A 26,486-nucleotide genomic window follows, 5' to 3' on the forward strand; every position below is an offset into this window, starting at 1 on the left:
TACGGATTATATAATTTTTTTTAACATTAGCTTTAATAAAAAAATTTTAAGGTTTAGCTGGGAGGGCTTGAAGTTCAATCGTAGGTTCCCAGATTCCAAGACCAGAAGGGACCAGTGGGATCTAGTCTCACCTCCTGTCTAACACAGCTCACAGAATTGCCCCAAAATAATTCCTAGGGCTTTTCAAAAAGCAGCTAATCTTGATGAAGTCTGATAAGTGAGAATGAAAACCAGACCCAGGGAAGGGTCATTCAAGCCTTGGCCAGTGCCAATATGGTTTCAGCCTCCACCGAGACCGCAGTGTTAAATTACATGTATTTTTTATGGCGCTTGGCTGTGTGAGAGTTTAGAGGGCACAGTGTGGACCTCCACTCACATTCTTGCTATCTGGTTGACCTGACTGGAGTGGCTTGGGTCAGGTAGAACTACTTCTACATTGCCAAAAAAGCAAAACTAAAATTCCTGTGTGCCACTGTTCTTGTTTAACACAGATCACAGCTAAAACAGGATTAATTGCAGCTTGGGCGCATATTCGCCCAGCTCCAGAATCTATATATTTGCAATGCAAAGTCCCCAGGTCAGTCAAGGAATTCGTGCTAGATGGCAGGGTAGATCTTATCATAAAAAAGAATGAATTAAAAAAAAAAATAACAAACAACCCATGATGAATTCATCCTTTGCTGTGATTTTAGCAGAATCCCAGCCCCACACCTCTCCTCTCATCACCACTATGAAAAAATACCTGCTTCCCTCAACCAATTCCTTGTTTCAGTGTGTGTCTTTGAAAGCCAATCCTTCTGTAAATGGTAATACCATTAATGATGCAGGGACATCTCTCTGTCTGTAGACAAATCACAACCAGCTAACCCCCTCCCCCCTCCCCAATTAAACCCATCTACTACCTCTTCCCCCCACACCTGTGGCCTAGTATTGTGCAATTATCATTATTTCACTGGAGATCAAGGGCAAGAAGCAAAAGTGGTGATAAAAGCGTCCTGGAAGAATGTGAATGAGTCCACGGAAGAGAGGAGATGAATAAAAAGAAAAGGGGCAGACAGGGAGGAAATGAAAAAAAAGATTAAAAGAAGAGAAACAGAAAAGAGAAACGAGCCAAGGTCAAATTCCTTGGGGTGGGAGCCCCAGCCTCCCCAGCTCTGTTTTAATCTCTTCCCTTTCCCCCTCACAATCCCCATTTTTATTAGCCTCCCATTGGCTTGTTTGTTTTCAGCAGCTGCCTCTTCACTCAGTGACAAGTGCACTCTCAATCTTCTCCGTAACAAATGGAGCACAGGCAAGGCAACGCACGCTTTCCTGCCGAAGATGATCTGGGAGACAAAGGGCCTGTGGATGAAATTATTCAAATTGCAAGTATTGGGAACAAAAAAAGGGGGGAGGACAGGCAAAGAAAATACCAGTGCTGAAGAATGCGCCTCAGCTGGTGTCTGGGTTATTATTCATGGCCCCATCATATGCCATTAGGGGGCATGTAATTGCATATGGTCACTGCAACGACCAGGATGGCCTGTGTTATTCTGGAAGGCTGGAGTGTGTTTTAAATAGAAGGAGGGCCCTGCTGGTGCTGTTGTGAATCCACATCTCACAATCAGGGGAAGCCCCAAAGCTTGTCTCTCTCCCCCAACAGAAGTTGGTCTAATAAAAGATATTCCCTCCCCCAGCTTCTCTCTCTAATCAGCATTAGACAGAACCTTTGAGGAGAGGAGGCCTGGAGTAGCCTTGGATGAGGATAGGCCTGATGCAATAGTAAGCTCTTCCTGCAGGCTGCGTCCTTCCCTCTGCAGAGACTGGGCATAAGCTACTTGAAAGCAGGAAAAAATATCTCTTCCTTCAAGAGAATTGGGTGAAATTGTGGGGCTAGGGATGCCAACTTTAAATTCTCACAAAACCAAACACCCTTGCCCTGCCCCGCCCCTTCTTGGAGGCCTTTCCCCTTCTTACTCCATCTCCCCCCTCCCCCCGTTGCTCGCTCTCCCCACCCTCACTCACTTTTTCACTGGGATGGCTCAGGGGATTGGGGTGCCGGAGAGGGTGAGGGCTCCGGCTGGGGGTGCAGGCTCTGGAGTGAGGCCAGAAATGAGGTTTTCAGGATGCGGGAGGGGGCTCTGGGGTGGAGCTGAGGCAGGGGGTTGGGGTATGGGTAGGGTATAGGCTCCAGGCTGGGGGGTTGGGTTCTGGGGAGGGGCCAGAAATGAGGGGTTCACAGTGCAGGGAGGGGGGGCTCTGGACTGTGGCAGGGGGGCTGGAGAGGAAGCTGTGAGCTCCGGCTGGGGGTGTGGGCTTTGGTGTGGGGCTGGGGATGAGGGATTTGGGGTGCAGAAGGGTGCTCCAGGCTGGGACCAAGGGGTTCAGAGGGCAGGAGGGAGATCAAGGCTGAGGCAGGGGGTTGGGGCGCAGGAGGGGATCGGGGTGCAGACTCCAGGCAGTTCTTACCTCAGGCGGCTCCTGGAAACAGTGGCACATCCCCCCCCTACGGCTCCTATGTGGAGGCCCGGCCAGGCGGCTCTGCATGCTGCCCCATCCGCAGGCACCATCCCCACAGCTCCCATTAGCCGTGGTTCCTGGCCAATGAGAGCTGCGGAGTTGGCGCCCCTATGCCTAGGAGCCAGAAGTGGGACATGCTGTTGCTTCTGGGAGCCGTGCAGAGCCACGGTAGGCAGGGAGCATGCCTTAGCCCCGCTGTGCCACCGACTGGACTTTTAATGGCCCGGTCAGCAGTACTGACCAGAGCTGCCAAGGTCCCTTTTCAACCAGGTGTTCTGGTAAAAAAACAGACACCTGGCAACCCTATGTGGGGCTCAGACAGCTGTCATGAACCCTCATATTTGCAGTTGCTGGCCAAAGTCAACCTCTGGCTTCCTCCTCTTTTCTGTATTGCTGTCCAAGGTGTGCCTGTGCCACTTGTGGAAGTGGTGGCTGTGGTGCGTGGTAGCTGTGAGAGCTTGGCAAGTCTTCTCAAAACTAGAGGCTCCAGCTGAGAGCCTAAGGCTAGGGACATGAGGGCACGAGGCTCTGTGAAGTCACTGTTTTACCATCCAATCCTTATGGGACTGATGTCAGGGCCCTGAGAGGTCAGTTCCTGTCTCATGGCCAGCATGAGGTCATGAGGGTATCTGGATAACAGGAACTAGAAAAACCAGAGATGAACCATCCATTGAACTGCTTCTTCCTCCACAGCCAGAAAAAGATTGTTGTAGATCATCTGGGTGATGCCAATTGCATGTTCCCTGCTGGAAGGGCAGTTGGACAAACGTGAGGCTCGCTACTTCATCAATGGTTTTCTTTGGAGCTGCTCAACAGGGCACATCTCTCTATTCCTTCTCTGTTCTTTTCAGTGCCACTCTCATGGCTGTTGGGTCTGGGGTGGCAGCAGGTAGGGAATGGCGTAGACATTGACAGTGATGAGAGTTTGGTATCCCAAGCAGTCCTAAAGACCAAAGCAATACCCCAGAGTCATTCTCCAGGCAGAAGCCTGAGGTTAGGTCTTTGTGCTCACAAGCTTCCTAGAAACCACTGTTTCACCCAGCCCTGCCCTAGTGTAGGGGTGATACCACCAGAGCAGAAGCCTCTAGCAGGTGCCTGCCTGGCCCATCTTAGACCCGTAGGTCTGTTGTCATGGCATAGGTCTGCGCTCAGCGCCTCACCCATCACCATGTAGCTGCTGCAGGGGTGTCACAAGGACAGACAAAATGGGAAGTGTAAGATCTGGGGATTTCCTGGAGGTTGCTTCACCTCACCTCACCCCCTCACACACATTGGGGAAAATGGATCTCCAGTTCAAGTGAATGTGAAGACACACAGTAACCTATGACCTGTCTTCTCTGCAGCTGCCTGACTGACCCCTTGCTGCCCTACCTCAGCTACCAAGGGGCTGTGAGTGACTATGCTGGCATGGAAGGAGACACTTGCATGAAGTTTGCCTGGGACATCCATAGCTGCATAGTAGAAGGAGCTAGATTCAGCTGGGCATATGGTAGCAAGGAATTCCTTCTGGGGCACTCAGAAGGCCTTCCCCACAGCCCAAGGGAAAGGAGAACTCCCCTCCCCTCAAAAGGTGCGGCATATTCACCCTCACATGGCTGTGCGGTGCACCCTATGGGAGCAATTCCTGCCCTCTTCTGCTCTACCCCTCCCAGCCAACTGCACACCAGTGTAAGGGGGAAGAATTGCAAGAGACTTTCAAAGGGACTCTAGATGCTTTTGAATGTCTCCCCCAGGCAGGCTCCGTCCCTAAGAACCATAAATTTGCATTATTCCATAGTTATGGTTTTAATGCATAATCTTGCACTGTACTTTATTGCTTTCACTAAAAACCCCATCTTACATTTATAATGGTAACAAACATGTTTAGCCTCAACAAATCTGATTTGATTTCCAGGTATGCTCCCTGCTGCTTAGTTCCAAGGAAGCTTTACATGCCACTCAAAATCCTTCTTCAGTCAACATTGACACATAAATATGAGGAGTTGGGGGTGGGGGAAATAGAGGCTGGCACTTCTGATGAAGCACTGCAAGAGGTCACACATGAAAAACAGTCCCAGGAAAGTTATTTCTCCAGAGCTACCCAGGCCAAATCCCTGGCAAAACTAACCCTGCCCCAACAGTCAGTTTACTTTCCGACACCAGACTAATCTCCTTAAAGGTTGTAAAGGATTTGGCTAATGCTGTACAAGCACTATAATAGGACATGACACATTTAAAATGATAGATGAACCCTTCCCCATTTCAAGACAGACACCAGTCTTGAGTATAAATACTACAGCAGGCTGTCTCCAATGCTGGAGAAAGTCTGCCACTGGTCTGTCCTACCACAGTATCAACGTTTGCCAATCAGAATGACATTTCTTAGAGCACACCTTACCTCCCAGCTGCAATGATGGATCACTTTCTGGGCACAGAGGAGAAGTGAAGTTTCCCTACCAGCCTAGGCATTGCCAGGATTATAGCAGTGACACTTATTTAAGTAATTATTCTAATGTTTATAGACAGTCCTGTTTACAAGGGATGACCAGAACAGCTGGGCATATCATTCTGTCCCTTCCATGCTGAGCATGGTGCCAGCAGTACTTAGATAGGAGATCTTCCAAAGGCACAAAGGGTAGTTAGCTATCCAACTGGCATTGAAAGTCAATGAGAGTTGGGTGCTTATGTCTCCTTCAGGCTTTTGAAAATCTCCATAGTAACTATTTTCTTCCTTCTGTATTTCTCATATTAGTGTATTTTACCATTTGGAGACAAATCATTAGATAAAGGACACAGTGGGTCTGATTATGTGACTAATAGAACTAGAGCTGTAAAAAAACTTGACAGAAGTTCTCATCAGAAAATAGGGTTTCATGGAAAATAATTTTCCAGAAAAAAAGTCATTTTGGATTAAATTCAGTTTTCTTAAAAATTTCGAAAACAAAAACATTTCAGGGGAAAACGTTTCAGATTTTTTTGTTTTTTGTTTTGCTTAGAACTTGTGCCAAAAAGACCCCAGGAGAATGTGAGTGTTCCTACGTTTCAGGAGAGACACGTATCCTGCTAGCTCTTGTGAGGCACACACTGACAGACTTTCAGCACAAACTCACTTCATGTAGAGGTGAACATGTTGGAGAGTTTCAAGAGCATGATGCTGAGACCTGTTATCTCTCACAGGCTGGGGGAGGTAGGGGGGCTGTGCATGGGGGATGGGGGGGGGTCCACATTCTGAATGCTTTGGAAGTGGCAGCAGCAGTTCTGCTGTCTCTAGTAGTGTCTGGGCCAGTACTAGAGTCATTGTTTAATCAGTCTCATCCAAAGCCAATTGACATCAATATGAAAGACTCACTTTCACTGACTTCAGTGTGCTGTGCATCAGGACTTGTATGCACTTGCAACACTGCAGCTGCAGTGTGATGGTCTGTACCTCAGGGGAACACCCTGCACCCCCATGTTCATCCTTATAATATGATTGTGTGGTATCCAATGCAAAGTTTGTCATGTCGGGTGTCTTCAGAAGGCTCATGATGCACTGAGCATTGTTATAGTGATGTTACAGGTTGTAATTTCACGTATATAGTTATGAGGCTGAAAATGTGTCCTCGTGGCTTAAAACAAGCCCAGGCAAAAACTCTCCAGGAGCAGAGACCAAGGCAAAACTCTCTAGGAGCAGAGGGGCAGTTCACACCGCATCAGGGCATGTATGGGACAAACCCAGCCCAGCCTCACAGGAACAAAGGATAGTGGCCCAGGCAGCAACAAAGGATCTGTTGGACTCTCGAGTGAGTCACTCCCCTTCCCTTGGTCAGCTTGCAACTGCAATAAGGTAATACTCACCTGACTCTGAAGGGTGGGAGGCAAAGCCAAGAAGGAAGAAAGGACATGATAAAAGGGAGAGACTTTTGCCATGTTCTCTCTCTCTCTCTCTCTCTCTCTTCCACCTCCATCTACAGACATCACCACCAAGCGACTGAAGCGCTGATCAAAGGGGAGAGTCTGGCTGAAGGTCAACCAGCCAGCCTGTGGTGAGAAGCATCTAAGTTTGTAAGGTACACTGCAAGACAAAGGTTCCTAGGGTTGTGTCTGGGACCAGAGATATTGGCTAGTGTCATTCAGTTGCACAATCCAAGCAGCGGCTGGCCAAAAGTGCTCATTCATGTAGCTGGGAGCAGCTTACATGCTAGAGGCTGTGTATGAACAGCCTGGGAGTGGGGGCTCTCACAGCAGAGCAGGGTAAGGCTGGCTCCTAGAGTAGAGGATTGGAGTGACCTAGCAGATCACCGGTCCAGATAACACCAGGGGAACCTCACATGTGGCTCTTCAGTGTAGATGCTACCTATGCCGGGGGGGGGGGGGGGGAGGAGGGGGGGGGGGAGGTTCTCCCATCAGTGTAGTTACTCCACCTTCGCAAGAGGCGGTAGCTAGGTCAACAGAATAATTCTTCCTAGCGCTGTCAAAACCAGGGGCTAGGTCTGCTTAACTCAGGGGTAGTCAATGTGCAGATCGTGGGCCAAATCTGGACCGCCACATGCTTTTGAATGGGCCACAAAATCTTATTTACTTATTGTTATTGTGGTGTGAAAAACGTTTCTCTGGAGTCTGGACATGGACTATACCTTGACCAAGAAATTTGGACCTTGACAAAAATAATTGACTACCTTGGGCTTAAGTACTCTACTCAGGGGCATGGATTTTTCACACCCCTGAGTTATGTAGGTGGGTCAAACCAAATTTTTAGTTCAGGCCTCAGGCCTCTGAAGTTGTGCCTTAAAGCATCCTGGGTTGGCCATAACTGCAGAGGGCTGAACATCTCTCTACTTGCCATACAAACAAGGTGTGAAATGGAGCCACTTACAGCTGAACCCTTGTTGAAAGCACATTTTGCAGAACCTCTAAAGTGTTCCCCCCTGAGGGCTCTCTCACCTCCTCTTTCTCATGATGTTCCTGGCCAGTGCTCACACATACAGCAAACAAATATATAGCCTTCCTGAATGCTAGTGGGCCATTAGGGAGACAGGTTAGCATAACAGGTAATGTGCTGATTTCTCACCAGTTCAGGCTAGATACGTAATGCCTTGTGGCTGGGAATGCCAATTTGCCCCTGGTGAATTTTAAACATCCTGTGGCTGGAAAAGCTACCCTGACTGGCACAAAAGCTACATTGGACTTAAAGCAAGAGAGGGTAAGTAGAGAGATATTCTCCATGTTGATTTCTGTTGCTTTGTGCTATCATTTGCAAACAGCTGATGTTGGGACCCCACCTCCAAATGGCAGGACCAGTGTAACTACAGAGTAGAGGGAGAGGAGAAGAATCAGAACTAGATTTCTGTACCCACATGGTATGGACTGTGAATCAGCCTTTGAAAAAGAAATGCAGAGCTGGATTTCATTTTCACCCGTTATAGTCTCCGGCTAAACCTCATACATTAGGTCTGATTGACTCAATGGGTAAGATATCTTTCTTCCTTCATTTTTAGGGATATGTCCTTACTGTTCAGCATCTCTTTTCCTTCCTGTTGATATTACCATTGGTGTCAACTTTCTTATAGAGCCCTGTGAACAGATTTCAGTTTGTTGGTAATTAAAGAAATTATATATACAGACGCTCCCTGGGTTAAGCAAACCAAACTTACGGAAATCCAGACTTATGGAAAAAGTCCTGTAAGCTTTTTTGTGTGTGTGCATAATTGTCAGAGATATGTTCCAGACTTATGCAAAATTCGACTTACGCAAGGCGTTCTGGAACGGAACGCTTGCATAAGTTGGGGAGCTTCTGTAGTTAAGTTTTAGGTTGACCTAATTAAAAATAATTGGTGACATGGAGTACAAAAAATTCCATTGGTTTAAATGTTGAAATTTTCAAACTTAATTTGAAATTTAATTTGAAATTTTAAATAAAATTCAAGATGATGTCAAAACAAAAAGATTTTTCCAATAAAAAGATCAAAGTGTTTTGTTTTGAGAATGTTGGAATGAAACATTGAGATTTTCAGAACTTTTCCTTTGACATGAACTATTTGATGAAACCGACATGAATTTGAAAAATGTTCTGGAGCCACCAAATCGGATTTTTCACTGAATACGTATTGCCAAAAAATTTCACCCAGCTCTACCTCTTATGAAAGACCCAAACTGCTCTAACATAGCAGGGATACTTGGAAATTGATGACCCAGCAAGACACTGCAACACTGACCTTTTACCACCATCTCTAATGGAAAGCCTCAGTAGCCTGCTCTCAATATGTGTCAATAGCATTGCTGCATCTCCTGAAATAACTCACCCTTCACATGTGTCACTGTTGTTTTCAGCCCCAGGTAAGCCTAGATTTGCATGACATGGAATGCAAAGTATGCAGTGCTATTTTGTTACTAATCATGCACTGAAATGGTAGTCTCACACCATGTCTTAGGAGGTGGAGATGTGACATCAGTTCCAGTAACAGGATATTATTTCAAGTGAACTGAGCATAAGCATGACAAGGTAGGGTGCTTCTGCAGAGCTCCCCCAAGGTATGTCCCCCTTCCCACCCTATCTCCCTTCTAAAGCATCCCAGTGAGACCTCTTTTGCCTCCTTCTGCATGAGTCACTCTCTGGAGTGGAGTTCAGAGAGTTGCACTGATGGATGATTCCTTTCAGCTTGCACTCGCTGGGAGCACATAAATAGGGGAAGCAGAAACAGCAGTGAGATAAAGGAAGTGGAGCAGGGAGAGAACAATGCATGTATTTAAGAGATTATCTCAATATGCGGAAGAGCTGGGTGGGAGGGGAGTTAGACAGATAATGGTCTGTTGTAATCAATAGTTCATGGGCAGCACTTAGTTTGCCTGCAGTCAAGCGTATGAAACCATCCCCATTGAGATAAGTGCCTGATATTACTGTTGGAAGACAACAAGTGTGGCCCTGCTTTATGGAAAGATGTCTATTTCTACAATGACATTTTCCTTTCCTTTTGAATAATAGCTTCTCTCAGCCCTCAATTAACCTATGGACACTTGGGGTGAATGCCAGAGGACGGGATGTCCTCTGCAATGCCACCTATCAGTGTTATTTGTGGAAGTATGGGGGGGGGAGAGAACATCAGGAAAGCTGGGAGTGAGGTATTGGCACGCTGTCTCACCAATATTGCAGTCCCAGACAGCAACTCCATTCTGGATAATTTGGTTACAGTCCTTTGCAATTATAGGGCAGACAACCTGAAGCACCCAACAGTGACACAAAATGGTCTTTTGCTAGGTTCTGGTGAGCCCAAGCAATAGGCCATGATCCAAAGCCCAATGGAGTCAATGGGACTCATTCCATGGTCTTCAATAAGCTTTCAATCAGGCCCATAAGTGGGAAATATTGGTTTTAGATCTTGTTCCAGGCCTCCTGTTGTGTGGTGTGGGCACCCTGAGGGAGGTACTAGCTCTGCATTATATCGATCAAGAAATGGGTCCTAGCTGACAGCCAGAGTCACTTTTGCTCCTGAGAAGTCACACAGGAGCTCAGATCCTTGAATATTTATGGAAAGCAAGTTTAAAACTGTATATCCAGTTAACAGATTCAGTCTGCAATTCACGCCGCATTTTTTAGTTATGCAAGTTACATGGTATAGTTTTCCCCTGATTGGATGAGATGTGACAAGTTTTAATTGTGAATATGAAATTTGTCTGAGTCACTCTTGAAAAGTGGATTCCTCTGTCAGGTAAGCATTTTGGATAATTCTCCCCCCTTCTCCTCCCCTCCCCCAAAAATGTTTTTGAACAACACAAAGTAAGTGAGTCACACAAAGTTGTGTGACTCAACTTAGCAAGCTTGCTCATCTGGTATCTGTCGGACCATAATACTTGTTGCTTGTGGGTATTTCAACCACCGTCAATTTATTACTGATAGCAACAGCCATTATAAGTTAGTGAATAGAACAAAGGATGACTGGACTCAAATGACTTGGGTTCTACTTCTGATTCTGGCACTGTGATCAGGTCCAAGTCACTTCACCTCTGCTTCCCTTCCTATATTTTATCCATCTTGCCTCTTTGAGGCAGGGTATGTCTCCTGCTAGGTGTTTACACAGTGCTTAGCACACTGGTATCCCAATTGCATTGGGGCCATGAAGTGTTGCTGTTCACACATTCTGACAGCTTAAGAATGATTTGTGCACGTGAACATTTGCACCAGTATTGCTGTTATTCACTATTTTCCATTTATTGTTTGTTTTTCTCCCTTTAAAAAAAGTAGTCATCCAATCAGGGAGCAGAAGCCATACCCACATTTCTTCAGCAAATGCTTTGGTCACACACAGTGAACCAAACTCTTTGCTAATATAAACTGACACAGCGCCACTGAAGTCTGTAAGGCACCATGCAAACCTATGGTACCATCCCAAATGATGAGGCAAAAGACTCTTAGAGCAATGCCAGCCTGAGAGTAAAGATGTTAGTCTCAAAAAGCACTTTGCATAAGGTGTATACAAATGACATTGCCTCCTGTTTGATCATTGTGCCTCCCCTACCCACTTGTGTGGAAAGTAATACTTGTTGAGCATTATTGGAGGGACATAACCACGATCAATAGACTCACTAGCACTTCAGGGAGAATAAGCTGAAAGAAGGACACTATAAACTTTTCCTTTGGGCAAGGCCATGGGTTTTGTGCAATGTCTGGGGTGAGGAGAAGTGAGCCCAAACTGTGGGATCATACCAGAAAAGTTCTCTGGTATCTCTGCATCTTAGTCACCTTCTCTTTCCTAACCAAAAACTTGATTTCCAAGACATGGATTGAATTGTTCAAATAGAGCTGGTAAAAAAAAACAGTCTCCCCACAGAAAGTTAGACAAGCGAAAATAATTGTCTAATTTTTTCACAGAAGCTTTCAATTTTCAGCAGAAATTCAAAAATTTAAATATTTTAATTCGGAAATGCTGCCATGGTGCCTCAAAGGACCATGTTCTTCTCCATATACTCAGCTTTCTAGTCAGACTACATCTTTCCCTTTCCAAGAGGTAAGACCATGGAGGTGGTGCATCATGGTAGATGTAGTCTATCTGGGTGCCAACCCATGCATGAAAACAGAGACATGAGGCAAACTACAGCTCTCATGAGATATAATAGCAGCATTTCCAAATCAAAATATTGTTTTTTTGGACAAAGTATTTGTGATCAGGTTTAAGATGAAAACTCTAAATTTTCCATGGAAAATTTTTGCAGAAAACATTTCTTTTTGTCAACCCCCCCCCCCCCCCCCAATTTTTCAGCAACGAACAATTTCAGTGCAAACAATGATGACTGGCCCCAATCATAAACAAGAAAATACCAAAGCTGCTGAAAAGACAAAGCCAGCAGAGCCCTGTTAGAGCAAGTTTGAATCCAAACAACCCCTATTTAACAAGTCCATTGTGTCCAGTTTGAGTCATGTGTTGATGTGACCGTTCATGACAGTATGCTATGAAAATCCATCATTTAAGAGGAAGGAAGCTGTCAGAAAGACTCAGGGAATTTATTGTTTTCAGTGAAATATGGGTAACATTTGTGTTGTGTTTGACTTCCCCTCTGCAGGTTATATTCCATCTCTATTTCACCTATACTCCCACTGTTGCTAAAAATATCATTTTGCTTTTACAGCTAAAGTGATTTTTTATGCAATGTTGATTCAGATAAAACTAGCAGGTCATATAGCTACAACCATCTCTGGTGGCTAACTATTGATCACAAAGTTCCTTACAAAGGAAATCCCTATAATCATCTCCCATTTACAAATTGGTAAACTGAGGCACAGAGAGGGGAAGTGACTTGCCCAAGATCACCCAGTGGCCACACTGAGTAGAATCTAGGTCTGGAGAAGTGCCTCATGGTATAGACTCTTACGCTCTAAGTTTGTTTATTCTGGTTCTTCCTTTCCCATCACAGTTTTTTTTAAAAAAAACTTTTGTATGTATGTGAATTTGTATACTCCAGCACCTCTCACAGCAGTTTTGCCCATATACCATATTGATCTGCAGCACCGCTATAGCAGTTTTTGGCCAAGTTTCCCTGAAGTGCACCAGATTGCATGACGGCTCAATATAACCATGGCAGTGATATTCTTAATGAAAACATATAGCCCAGATGGAGTGGATTAGTCTATCAACCCGCATACTACAGGGATGTCTTTGTTCTCTCAGAGCTTGTCTACACAGGGAGAGAACCCTAAGAAGCTAGCGTCTTAAGCTAAAGTGCACTAAGGCCCTTTTCAGGTGGAATAAGAGTGTCCACAGGGGGAGTTAAAGCATGCTAGTTCACCGGCATTAAATTCAAATCCTAGCTTACTCTGCCCTCATTTCCCCATGTAGACAAGATCAGACAATCTGAAGTGGAGCTGGTTGGGAAATGAGATCTTCTACCCTTCCCCCTAAAAACATTTTTTGGACAAAAATAAGAAAGGACATCCTGGGTCATACCAAAGGTTCATCTAGCCCAATAGCCTGTCTTCCAACAGTGGCAAATGCCAGGTGCCCCAGAGGGAATGAACAGAACAGGTAATCATCAAGTGATCCATCCTCTGTTGCCCATTCCCAGCTTCTGGCAAACAGAGGCTAAGGACACCATCCCTGCTCATCCTTGTTAATAACCATTGATGGATCTATACTCCATGAACTTATCTAGTTTTTTTTAAACCCTGTTATAGTCTTGGCCTTCACAACATCCTCTAGGAAGGAGTGCCACAGGTTGACTGTGTTGTGTGGGGAAAATTACTCTGGTTTGTTTTAAACCTGTTTATTAAATTTCATTTAGTGACCCTCTAGTCCTTGTGTTATGAGTAAATAACACCTCCTTATTTACTTTCTCCACACCAGTCATGATTTTGTAGACTTCTATCATATCCCCCCTTAGTCATCTCTTTCCCAAACTGAAAAGTCCCAGTCTTATTAATCTCTCCTCGTAAGGCAGCCGTTCTTTGTATTAAATGTGCCTCGTATTAAATGAGGAATTGATATAATAGGCATCACAGAAACTTGGTGGAATGAGAATAATCAAGGGACACGGTAATACCAGGATACAAAATATATCAGAAGCATAGAACAGGTCGTGCTGGTGTGGGAGTAGCACTATATGTGAAAGAAAGCGTAGAATCAACTGAAGTAAAAATCTTTAATAACCAAAGAGATCTGAAGGAAGTCAAATGTGAAATTGCAGGACTACTGACTGTAGTCTATAACTGATCATTTAAATCCACTTCTGTACCAAATAAAAATTGGCCTCATAGTGGCTATCCTCCAGTTATGATTTTATAGACCTCTATCATATCCCCCCTTAGTCATCTTTTTCCCCCAAGCTGAAAAGTCCCAGTCTTATTAATCTCTCCTCATATGGCAGACACTCCATGGCCATAATAATTTTTGTTGCCCTTTTCTGAACCTTTTTGAAATCCTATATAATTTTTAGAGGGGGTGACCATATCTGCATGCAGTACTCAAGATGTGGGTGTACCATGGATTTATAGAGAGGCAATATGATATTTTCTGTCTTATTATTTATCCCTTTAAGGCTTCCCAATGTTCTGTTCACTTTTTTGACTGCCACTGCAAATTGAGTGGATATTTTCAGAGAACTATCCACAATGACTCCAAGATCTTTTTCTTGAGTGGTAACAGCTAATTTAGACCTGTAGTGAAGAGACAACTCACTGGTGCGGCACGTCCTGCTGGTTGTCCTGGGAATTAGCTTGATTCCAGCTTGGAGCGCCCTCTGCCAGCTGATGTCTCACCTGCCTCAGGCCCCATGTCCCTCCCGGATCCCAGTGCCATTTTCCTCAGGGTTCTACCCCAGCAGTACCCCCACACTCTGAGTCTCCCCTCCCAGGGGAACCCCCAACCCTCTACACCCACCTTGCTTCAGTGGCTACTGTCAGTCTTCATCTAGCCTCCACTCACTGGGGCAGACTGCAGTCTATAAAGGCCACTCATCATTGGCAAGGAGGTTGGACCAGCAGCCTCTGCCTAACCCCAGGCTGCACCTCTGCAACCCCAGTACCTGTGTAGGCCTTCACCAAGGCCTGCAGCCTGGGGGTTTTCCAGGCTGGAGCTCCCCAGCTCCCTTTGCCCTTCCCCAGCACTGCTCAGCCTCAGGTACCTTGCTCCCAGGCAGCTAGCCCTTCCCACTCCAGGGCTAGAGTAAGACTCTCCCAGCTTCTTGCTAGCTTCTTGCCCACAGCCCTCTTATAAGGGCCAGCTGGGCCTGGATTGAGCTGGCCACAGTGGTGTCTGCTTCCCCAATCAGCCTAGCCTTTCACAGCTGCAGCCCTCTCTAGGGCTGTTTTTAACCCTTTCCCCCCCCAGGAGTGGGGCAGCTGCTCCACTAAAAGACCCCATCATTTTATATGTATAGTTGGGATTATATTTTCTAACATGCATTACTTTGCATTTATCAACACTAAGTTTCATCTGCCATTTTGTTGCCCAGTCACCCATTTTGAGAGATTTTTGTAGCGCTTTGCATTCTGCCTGGGACTTAACTATCTTGAGTAGTTTTGCACCATCTGCAAATTTTGCCACCTCACTGTTTACCCCCTTTTCAAGGTCATTTGTGAATGTTGACTAGGACTGGTCTCAGTACAGGCCCCTGGGGGACACCACTATTTACCTCTCTCCATTCTGAGAATTGAGCATTTATTCCTACCCTTTGTTGTTTCCTAACTTTAGCCAGTTACCAGTCCATGAGAGGACCTTCCCTCTTATCCCACGACAGCTACTTTGCTTAAGAGCCTTTTGTGAGGAACCTTGTCAAAGGCTTTCTGAAAATCTATGTACACTATAGCCACTGGATCCCCATTGTCCACATGTTTGTTGACCCCCTCAAAGAATTCTAGTAGATTTGTAAAGGGAAATCATGCCTCACCAAAACCACGTTGACTCTTCCCCAACAAATTATGTTCATCTAGGTGTCTGACAACTTTGTTCTTTACTATAGTTTCAACCAGGTCGCCCGGTACTGAAGTCAGGCTTACCAGCCTGTAATTGCCATGAGCACTTTGTGATGTTGCTGGCTCAGAAGATAGCCTCTCCACTCCAAAGAAATGCCTGAAAGAAACTGGAACAAAGGACAGTAACTACAGGGGTGTGAGTGATTGCTGGACCCAGACTAGGAAGGAGTCTAGTCTGTGAAAGAAGCTTATTGGAACATCTGAGGGCAAGATTTACCTGCATTTAGTTTCCTACCATATTAGGCTTAGACTTGCATGTTTGTTTTATTTTGCTTGGTAATTTACTTTGTTCTGTCTGTTATTACTTGGAACCACTTAAAGCCTACTTTTTATATTTAATAAAATCACTTTTTACTTAATTAACCCAGAGCAAGTAATTAATACCTGGGGGAGCAAACAGCTGTTCATCTCTCTAACAGTGTTATAGAGGGCAAAAAAAAAAAAAAAAAAAAAAAAAAGGATTTTACTCTGTATAAGCTTTATACAGGGTATAACGGATTTGGGGTTTGGACCCCACTGGGAACTGGGTATCTGGGTGCTGGACACAGGAGCACTCCTTAAACGGTTTTCAGTTAGCCTGCAGCTTTTGGGGGATGTGGTTCAGACCCGGGACTCTGTTTTCAGCAGGCTAGCGTGTCTGGCTTAACAAGACAGGGTACTGAAGTCCCAAGCTGCCAGGGAAAACGGGCTCAGAGATAGTCTCAGCACATCAGGTGGCAGTCCCAAGGGGGTCTCTGTGACCCAACCCGTCACATGCTTTTTAAAAATTGGCATCACATTAGCTATCCTCCAGTCATTTGGTACAGAAGCATATTTAAATGATAGGTTGCAGACTAGAGTCAGTAGTCCTGCAATTTCACATTTGAGTTCCTTCAGAAATCTTGGGTGAATACCATCTGGTCCTGGTGACCTATTACTGTTTAGTTTATCAATTTGTTCCAAAACCTCCTCTGACGACACCTCAGTCTGGGACAGTTCCTCAGATTTGTCACCTAAAAAGACTGGCTCAGGTTTGGGAATCTTCCTCAACCATTAAGACCAATGCAAAGAATTCATTTAGTTTTTCCCGCAATGGCCTTATCGTCCTTGAGTGCTCCTTTAGCATCTTAATCATCCAGCGACCCCACTGGTTGTTTAGCAGGCTTCCTGATTCTAATGTACTTAAAAAAATTTGCTATTACTTTGAGTCTTTGGCTAGCTGTTCTTCAAATTCTTTTTTAGCCTTCCTAATTATTTTTTTACACTTCATTTGCCAGAGTTCATGCTCCTTTCTATTTTCCTCACTAGGATTTAACTTCCACTTTTTAAAAGGATGCCTTTTTGCCTCACTGCTTTTTACTTTGTTGTAAAGCCACAGTGACACTTTTGTTTCTCTTACTGTGTTTTTTTTAATTTGGGGGATACATATAATTTGAGCCTCTATTATGGTGTCTTTAAAAATTTCGATGCAGCTTGCAGGGATTTTACTTTTGGTGCTGTACCTTTTAATTTCTGTTTAACTAACCTCCTCATTTTTGTTTAGTTCCCCTTCTGAAATTAAACGCTACAGTGTTGGGCCGCTGTGGTGTTTTCCCCACCACAGGGATGTTAAATTTAATTATATTATGGTCACTATTACCAGCTATATTCACCTCTTGGACCTGATCCTGTGCGCCACTTGGGACTAAATAGAGAATTGCTTCTCCCTTTGTGGGTTCCAGGACTAGCTGCTCCAAAAAGCAGTCATTTAAGGTGTCAAGAAACAGTCTCTGCATGCTGTCCTGAGGTGATATGTACCCAGTCAATATGGGGATAGTTGAAATCTGCCATTATTATTGAGTTTATTTTAATAGCCTCTCTAATCTCCCTGAGCATTTCAGTCACTATCACATTCTGGTCAGGTGGTCAGTAATATATCCTACTGCTATATTCTTATTATTCGAGCATGGAATTACAATTCATAGAAGTTCTGTGGTACAGATTTGGTTCATTAAAGATTTTTACTTCATTTGATTCATTTAATTTGTCTACATTTTCCTTTATTAATGAAAGTGTGCAGTGTTTATTAGACATTTTAGATAGAAAATTTGTTTTAAACAGTTCCATTTTTGTTCAGAAAGCCATTCATCAAAAAAGCATCTGAGGACTTTGTCCCGCTCTAATTCCAAATTTTCCCCATGGCTCTTCCACTGCTCACCAATCAGTAGACCATGACAAGACTTAAGGGATTCCACATCTTTGACACTTCATTGACAACTCTATAAACAAATCCTGCCTTATTTATATTTGAATTTGCAGGTGATATTTAGGTTGGGAATGCAGAAGGAGATTCCATTTTACTTTAGTATTGGAGTTCTTTCATTCTGATGGGACCCAGGCTAGCTTGGAGGCCAACTGGGGAAATCATCTCCTTGATGGAAAAAAAACAAAAAACAAAAAACAAAAAACAAACCAAGTCTTGTTTTCAGTGTCAGTTCTTTGGCCACTGTGCCATTCCGGTCTTTGAAAACTGCCCCTTCCATGAGGCAGTGTAAAATCAATGTATCCTTCAAATTCTGGTGGTGCAATGTGATTTTGTTAGGCAGATACAAGGAAAAAAGTTTAGATTTGTTTTCGCAAAAACAGTTTAAGATGAGTCAATTTAAGTCTTAATTTTCAGGAGTCCTTAGTTTGTTTTCTTTATACTGTTGATTAAACTATCAATTGTCAATGAGACTTATCACCACATTTTTAGGGTTATTAGTGTATGGAGCTACAAGGAAAAAAACAAAAAGTCTATATTACAAAGGAGCTGCAGTTGCCAGGGAGGTTACCATCTCTCTATAATCAACCACACCCACCTGAGGAACTTTGATTAGAACCTCTCAAAACAGCTTCTGCCACCCAAGCTAAAGGAAGGTCTTGGTAGTGGAGCAGCTGCCCCACTCCAAGGTAAAAGGGATTAAGAGCAGCTGAGGGAGGCTGGCAAGGTAGTTGGCCCAGGTGTGGCTGGCTTAATGAGGCCACAGCTGGCCTGGATAAAAGGGCTGTGGGGCCAGGAGACAAAAGTCTCACTCTAGCCCTGGAGTGGGAAAGGCTAGCTGCCTGGGAGCAAGATACCTGAAGCAGAGCAGTGCTGGGGAGAAGTGTAAGAGGAGCTGGGGTGCTCTAGCTTGGCAACTCCCCAGGCTGAGGCCTTGGTTAAGCCTAAAGAGGTATACTGGGGCTGCAGAGGTGTTGCCCGGGGTTAGGCAGAGGCAGATGGTCCAACCCCCTTGCCAATGATGAGTGGCCATGACAGACTGCAGTCTGCCCTAGTGAAAGGGGGCTAGATGACTAGCAGTAGCCACTGAGGCAAGGTGGGTATAACAGGTTGGGGGTTCCCTGGGAAGGGGAGACCCAGAGTGTGGGGGTACTGCTATGGGCAGAACCCCAAGGTAAAGAGCACTGGGGTCTGGGAGGGACACAGGGCCTAAGGCAGGTGAGATGCCAGCCAACAGGAGGTGCTCTGAAGCCGAAAAAAGCTAATTCCTAGATGACCGGCAGGAGGCACCGTGCCGGTGAGTGTCGATTGGCTACAGTCTCTAATGACTATTACCCATAGATGGATTCACATTTCAATCGGCCAGTAGATGGCAACATGTTCAAGTGACCAAAAAACCTAACATGTATAACCTGAGGGTAGCATGCATTGGGTCAGGACCACAAGAGGCAAGTAGCTGTATTGTCAAACCCAAGTGTTCAGAAATCATGCTTCAGGCACCTAAATTTGTGATTTTTTTTTTAAGCAATACATTTGGGTCTCTTTGCATCCTGGTTGCTGAGACTTTTGGGTACACTCAGGTGACATTTTAAGCTTTCCCTACAACCATGTGGGCTAGAAATTTACCAGTCTTTCAGAGTGAAAGCTGAGAGTCTCTTCTATTCACATGTAGCTGGGGCTTTAAAAACACCAAATATCATGAAACTCAGCTAAAGTTGTGAGCATTGGCAACACTGCAGTTAGCATTGTGCAACTGGCAGATCTTTATGTAGTAGGAAGTGAGAAAGCACTTTTAAGAAGATGAAGGCTAGTGCTGTGGTTTGAGTGGAAGATTAGGTTAGGGAGATACAGGTTCAAGTCCCTGGTCTGACATGTCTTAGGCAAGTCACTTAACCTTTGTTCCCCACCTGCACAATGGGGATAGTAGCATTGCCTTGGCTCACAGGGGGTCTGGGAGGATAAACACAGTTTATGGTAGGCTCAGACACTATGGCCATGGGGGACAGAAAAGTAGCTAAGTCCTGATCTGTGCACCATTTTTGTACTAGTGTGACTTTCAGTGAGGGGTGTGAAATACCAAAAGTTACATTAATGCAAGCCCTTGTGCTGATGCAGTTCTACTAGGGTGACCAGATGAGAGATGTGAAATATCGGGACGCAGGGGGGTGCCGGCGGAGAAAAAACAAAACAAAACACCACACCCCTAAGAGCCGCTGGAGCATAGGAAAAATTAGTGGGGGCTGAGCACCCACCAGCAGCTCCCCTCCCTGCCCCCCCCATACCAGCTCACCTCCGCTCTGCCTCCCCTGAGCGGGCTGCTGCATCCTGCTTCTCCTCCCTCCCTCCCTCTAGCTGCCATACAGCTGATTAGCACAAGCCTGGGAGGGAGGAGGAGGAGGAGGAGGAATGCAGTGTGCTTGGGGAAGAGGTGGGGCCAGGGCGGGGATTTGGGGAGGGATCCAATGGGGGCACTGAGGGGGTGGGGCTGGGGGCAGGGCAAGGGCAGGAATTTGGGGAGGGAGCGGGTGGAATCAGGGCGGGGCCAGGGCAGAGTTGGGGCGGGGGGGGGGACATGAGCATCCTCCGCCTGTGCGCCGGAGGGCAAAATATCAGGACAATTCACGTCCCGAACGAACATCGGTCGGGACACGGGACAAACAGGTGAATATCAGACAGTCCCGATAAAATCGGGACATCTGGTCACCCTAAGTTATACTGGCACATCTTATTACTTTTCCCATATGGGAATAAGCTATACCAGTACTGTGACAGACCCAGGCTACGATCCAGACTAATGAGTAGCTGTGTCATCCTGCCCTCCAACCGAGGGTGCCTCTTACAATGCTTTGGATTGCTCACAGCCCTCTGCATGCAAGACACTCCCAGCAGTGTCTGGGAGCGTGCTACAGCCAGCCAGCTGCACCTGGCCTCTTACCATCCTGGATTATCCTGCAAGGTGACCCCAACACACTCCCAGTCCTAGATTTTTCACTCTAGAAATTGGTGTCCAGTCCTGCCCAGCCCTCTCCTAGGTGATACAAGTTTATAAATGCCTGTTTCATCAATGGAAAATATGCACACATTTTGTTATTCTAAATGACATTTCCCCAGACTATCTACAGAGCGATTTTAAGTGAATACAAGCAATGAGGCATAAGAGTTACAATAAAAATAAAATGCAACAAGCTGTTAAATTCAAAGCAAAAGTTTCTCACCACAGGCTCAGTCTTACTGGCCAAACTCATTAGGCCAGGATCCCTTCTTCTGTGTAATGGCTGCTTCCTTTTCCCTTCCCATGCAGTGACTCAATGGACGGGGGGGAGGGGAGCAGGGGAAGAGGAAGGGTGCCTTGGGGTGTCTGCCCCTTCTTTATATAATTCTGGGAAGCTTTTCCAGCTGGAAGTAGAGAGAACAGGTAGTTGATGTATCTAGAGCACCATGTGATTAATTAGATCTCAACACTGCCAAAATATATAGGAGAGCATACAGAAGCCAGCCCACAGCATTGCCATTACACATGTGAATCCAGACAAGAGTGGGCTCCAAAACACATCCATGCTCAGTGGCCTAGCTGCATAGCAGCACAGGATAAAAGGACCCTGGGAATCACAACCCCAGCAGACACAGCCTTCCTCTAACACCCTCCTGGACAACCTGAGGCTTTAACTTCAGGGAGGGGAGGGCCACAGGCCCTCAGGACTTTTCCCCAAACATTTGGTGCTCAGATCTTGCTGCCACCAGTGCTATGGCCACAAAAGCCATGTTTAATAGCACAGTGAAGGAAAGCAGAGATGGGTCCTACACAGACAGACTGGTGCCATGTCTTGTCCAGATTCACACAGCAGGAACTAGATTTGTTTCCTCCTGATTTTTAAGGTTACCATCAAACGACTAACAAGTGCAGTTTGGAAGGGAGGGGGACAGGTCAATGGAGAAGTAAACCTTAGGCTTTTCTGTTTCTTTTTGACTCCCAGTCAGCCAGGCCTCACCCCCTGCAGCACTCTCCCACCTCCAAGCACCAGCTTCTGCAAGCTCCCAGCCCCCACCTCAGCACCTTCTCTCCCCCATGCAGGACAAACAGCCCTACCACCATCCCCACACAACCCTGCTGCCCTCCTACCCAGGTTCTCTGTCAGAACTAGGATGCAGGCAGTCTTACCTAGCAGTCAGAGCCACCAGCCAAAGCTAGACTCAGGAATCAAGCCACCACTCAGAGCCAGAAGTCAACATCTAGGGCTAGGCAAGGCAGCAGGACACAAACAAGGCTAGTACAGGAGCAGCTGCAGATATAGCATGGAGCAGCCAGTGACTTTGTGCTGCTGCTAAGCTTAAATGAAGACCTGTTGGCTCCTTTCAACCAATGGGGAAAGCCCACCAATCAGGCGGGTCTGCCGCAGCCCATCTGGGCTCATTAGCCTTCCTGAAGGCTCAACTGGGCTAGCCCCACCCAAAGCACAGCATGGAGCACCTGTCAGCCCCAGCTATTCTTCCGCTCTGGGACCTGGTCCTCATGTGTCCGGGCTCTGTGCTCTGCAGGGCAAGTCAGTGAGAGCTGGCTTTGATGGAGTTGCTGATCATGCCTATGCCCAGCTATTTCATTCCCACTCCTCCCTTGGAGCAGGTACTGTGCTGATTTTGACTCCAGCTGCCTGTCGGCACTAGTGGTGCAGCATGAGTGTTAATTTTCACCCACATTGAACAAGTCCTTGAATAATTTATTGGTTATTTATTCTGCCAGAGAGGAAGGTCGGACTGTGAATTTAAATGGAAATGCTCTTCACAAAAGCTACAGAAAGGACCTAGTAATTATCACTACTTCTCAGCTGGACCTAGTTTGGAAACAGACTGACCGGGAAGATCAGACACACCGTGCTCAGTCCCTAAGCATTCATCAAACACTATCTCGACTGTTTTACATAGAGAGGCTTTCTTGAAATGTGTCTAACACCCAGCACATGTCCTTGAACAGGCTGAAGTCAGCATTAGCCTCTTCCCTTCCCCTTCCTGTCCTCTTTGAACTACCAACTTTAGAGAGGTGGGAAGGGGGCTGAATAATGTGCAGAGAGCAGTTCTCACAGCCCATCAGCATTGCAGTATGAGCAGGGGAGCAGCCGAGCATTCTCAGCTCTACAACAGCACTGAGCATGACAGGGCCACAATCCCAACTGGCTTCTTCAGCACAAATAATGTATTATCATAATTATCCTTCCCAGGGGCGGTTGGATCAAGGGACAGCCACACATGTGGAGGAGGAAAAGGGGCCTAGCTTACTCAGATTTTGTAAAAAGCCCAGGCCTAACAACTGATTGAAAGGCTTTGTTCAAGATCAGCTCATGCCTATCTTTGCCATCTCAGCACGCCCGATGCCGAAAATCTCCACCACATGAACCAACCCCTGACGCTTCTCTCAGTCAGTCAGTTCCTCTCACTCCTCCTTCCTCAGTGGCAAATTAGGACACCAATAGCAAGCCAGTGTGGGATTAAGTGCAATCCTGCACTGAGCTATTTGCGCTGGAACCAAGGGGGTTCCAAGTTCTCCTTGCTGCTTGGAGGTGAGAGGGAAAGAGCTAACATAGAGGGAGGATGTGGGAGTGGAGGGGAGAGTGCCTGGTGATTCACCGCCCAGCTGGTCACTACTGCTGGTCCTATACACCAATCCATTCTCGTGCAGAGATTTTCTTCCACCTCCCATCTCTCTTCACTCTGCAAGGACTAGGCACTCTCTCGTCAATACCATTCTGTTAGCCCCTGTTCTCTGCTTTCCTTCTCCATGTAGCCGTTGAGTGTGCACGCCTATCTTAGGTTTTATGGTAGCACTCATCACTATGGTGTCTAAACACATGACAAATAATTACATCTGCCAGGGTGCTTGTCTAGTGGACTTCATATAGGATCCTGTTCTGCCCACTCTGAGGTTCAAGGAAGCCCTGTTTTGTTTTCAATATCGTTTAGTTGTGGTGGGAATCCAATAGGTTTGGCCCGGTAGTATACTCTTTGAGGCAGGAACCATCTTTTTGTTTTCTTTGTTCAGCCCTGGCCCAGTGGGGTCCTAGTCCATGGCTGGGACTCCAACAGCTACTGCAATGGGAGGAACATATCATAATGAAGTCAGACTTCGCCATTTTCTCTTTTGGAATTGCCTTGTCCCCTGTGGAATTAGTTCCAATGTCCACCACCAGAGCAAATGAATTCTCAGAGTGGAGCAATTCATCCAAAGCACAAACATCTGAAGTGGTTTGGTCCTTAGTTCTGTGGAGAGCTCACTAGCCCAGTAACACTACACATGGGTGCCCAGGAGTTTTAATCACAGCCAGGACAATTCTCTTCATGTCTCTGCTGGAGTTAATCGCAAAGCTGATGACAAGAGCTGTGGACCATTATTTATAAAACAAGAATTTAGAAATTCTCACTCCTCCTCAATGGACAACCTCCCTCGCTACTCACTGTCACCAGGGCCTACAGGTTCATTCAAAGGGAAGTGCCAAGTCCAGGAGTGTCTGGAGACGGAGTAATAGCAGGAGGACAGACAGACATGCAGGAGGTGAGAGGGAAAGAGCTAACATAGAGGGAGAATGTGGGAGCGGAGGGGAGAGAGAGAAGCTGTCAGGGTATTGATGTCTTCTCTCTCTGTTCTCTCTCTCTCTCTCTCTCTCTGCTGGCAGCAACAGCCAGGGCCTGCTCAGCTCTGACTGGGTAGCAGGAGTGCACAAAAGGAGAAACAAGTGTGAAAATGGGGAGCCTACTTGTTTTAAGCCTCACCAAAAGAGATTCGACTGGAGGCATGAGCAAAGCCGGCGTCCCATTTCATCACCTATCCTCACTGTGCAGGCAATATATGGTGATATAGGGCTGCAAAGTAGCCCTAGTAAAAAAAACGTTCCAGAGTTGGATGAAAACATTAGTGAGGTTAATAAGAAGAGGGATGAAATGCTGCAGTCCAAAGGGCCCATGGCAGCTGGGAGAGGACAGCTGGCGAGAGGGAGAGGCCTCGATTCAGCACGCCACCCTGGTTCAGCAAAGCATTTAAGCAAGTGGGTAACTTGATGCACTTGTCCAAGCCATATTGACTTCACTGGGACTTAAGCATGTCCTTAAAACTTCACTGAATTGGAGCCAAAGAGAAAAGGGTGGGGCAAGGGGAGGTGGCTTGTGCCTCAGAACCAGGCTGTCCTAAGGGGCAGCTGGGCAGAAGGAACCCCCTTCTCTTCTAGCCCCAAATAGCTTTGTTGAGCAAAAGGAGGAGTGGCAGACCAGGGATTTAAGAATGGGGAACTTGGTCTAGGAAGAATGGGCACTTGCTGGTGGAGCAGGCCCAGAGCCTGCCAGAGACTGAGGGGCTTGTGCCTGAAATGAACAAAAGCTTTGCAGAAGGAGAAGGAACTTAGAATCTAGGCAAAGTGACGAACAACTGGTGTGAGGAGGCTGTATGCTTGTGATGGACTAGGCCTCGGGGAACGTTTCATTCTGGCCTGTGTTAGCATTGCTTAGGCGGACAGAGAGTGACGCCCTCAGAGCCACCGAGTTGCAACGTGGATTTCTTAAGATATATAGGATCAAATTAAGAGCTGCTGTGCTCAGAGGTTCCAACTGATCAAAGCATCGTTGCCAAGGTAACCGTGCAGATTGCCATTGGGGACCTCCTTTGGGCAAGGTTTTCAGAGGGAGGCAGAGAGGAAGAATGTCTAGCTGAAGCTAAGACGGGAGAGGTTGTGTCATTCGGGAGCTGTTGCTTGGAGTTGGTGGCCTAGAGGATGAGCAGCCTGCAGAGCTACAGAGTGAGGACAGTTACTTCCTGAGAAGACTTTGAGCAAAGGTCTGAGTAGAAGCTGCTGAGAGATCCAGTGTACCTGAGACACCCTGAAATCTGTGCATGGGTGAAAGCAATAGGAGGAAAATAATGTCTCCGAGGTGGGGTGTCACAGCTCCACAGGATCAGTGCTACACCCCAGCTTTTAAACAGTCTCTTGGAGGAATCCCTTCAGTACCACAGCCCTTAAAGGGTCCCACTTGTGTTTTAGGGAAGGCCATGCAGCCTCACCTCCTCCAGGTCTGAGCCTCTGAGCTCCAGCACTCCTGTTTCACACCACAAGTGCTGCCCAGCAAATCCAACTGAGGTAGGCTCTGAGTTAGAGGTTTGTATACCCTTCAGGAACTAATGCTCCTCAGCAAATGCTTGCAGTGACACCAGGCAATGAACAGTAGGGTTTATTAGTCAACTGGAACACAGCATCGGAAATCTGTTGGTTAGCACCGAGAACTATAGGTTAAGGCATAGTCCATCTGGCCAAGCCAGAGCAATCCACCAGCCAAGCTGTGATAGACTCCCTCTGTCGCTCTCTGATCCTTTGTCAGTCCCAGGTCAGAGCAGCCAGCCTCTTCCTGAAGCTACTCTTTTCCCCATATATGTCTCTTCTCTGTTCTCAAGCTGTCCTCTGCTCAGCTTCCCAGCTGAGAGGAGTGTGTGGGAGGGAAAACCTCCTTCCTCTGGGTCACGGATTGCTAGGTGTCAATGTTCTGGCTGCTGGGGCTTCCCGGTGTCTCTTTCAGATTCTGCATAGATACTGGTTGCTTTCAGCATATTACAGCCAGTTTCTTAATGACCCTTTCATTGTGCCGGAGACAGCAAGGCAACACACATATACCTCTCATGACTCCTGGACTGCCCCAAGAGCAGACTTAACCATTTCCCCCCCACTGGGTAGCAATGCCAAGTACAGAGGGAAACAGGCACACATAGGATTCATAAAAATATTACAAAAAATTCCCACTTCATCACACTGAGCATGAACATTGGCTTTTGAAAGAATGGTTCTACGTTGTCCTTTGTGTGGGGGTAAATACTGCAGTTCT

Source organism: Emys orbicularis, chromosome 9 (assembly GCF_028017835.1).
Source record: "Emys orbicularis isolate rEmyOrb1 chromosome 9, rEmyOrb1.hap1, whole genome shotgun sequence".
Taxonomy (NCBI): domain Eukaryota; kingdom Metazoa; phylum Chordata; order Testudines; family Emydidae; genus Emys; species Emys orbicularis.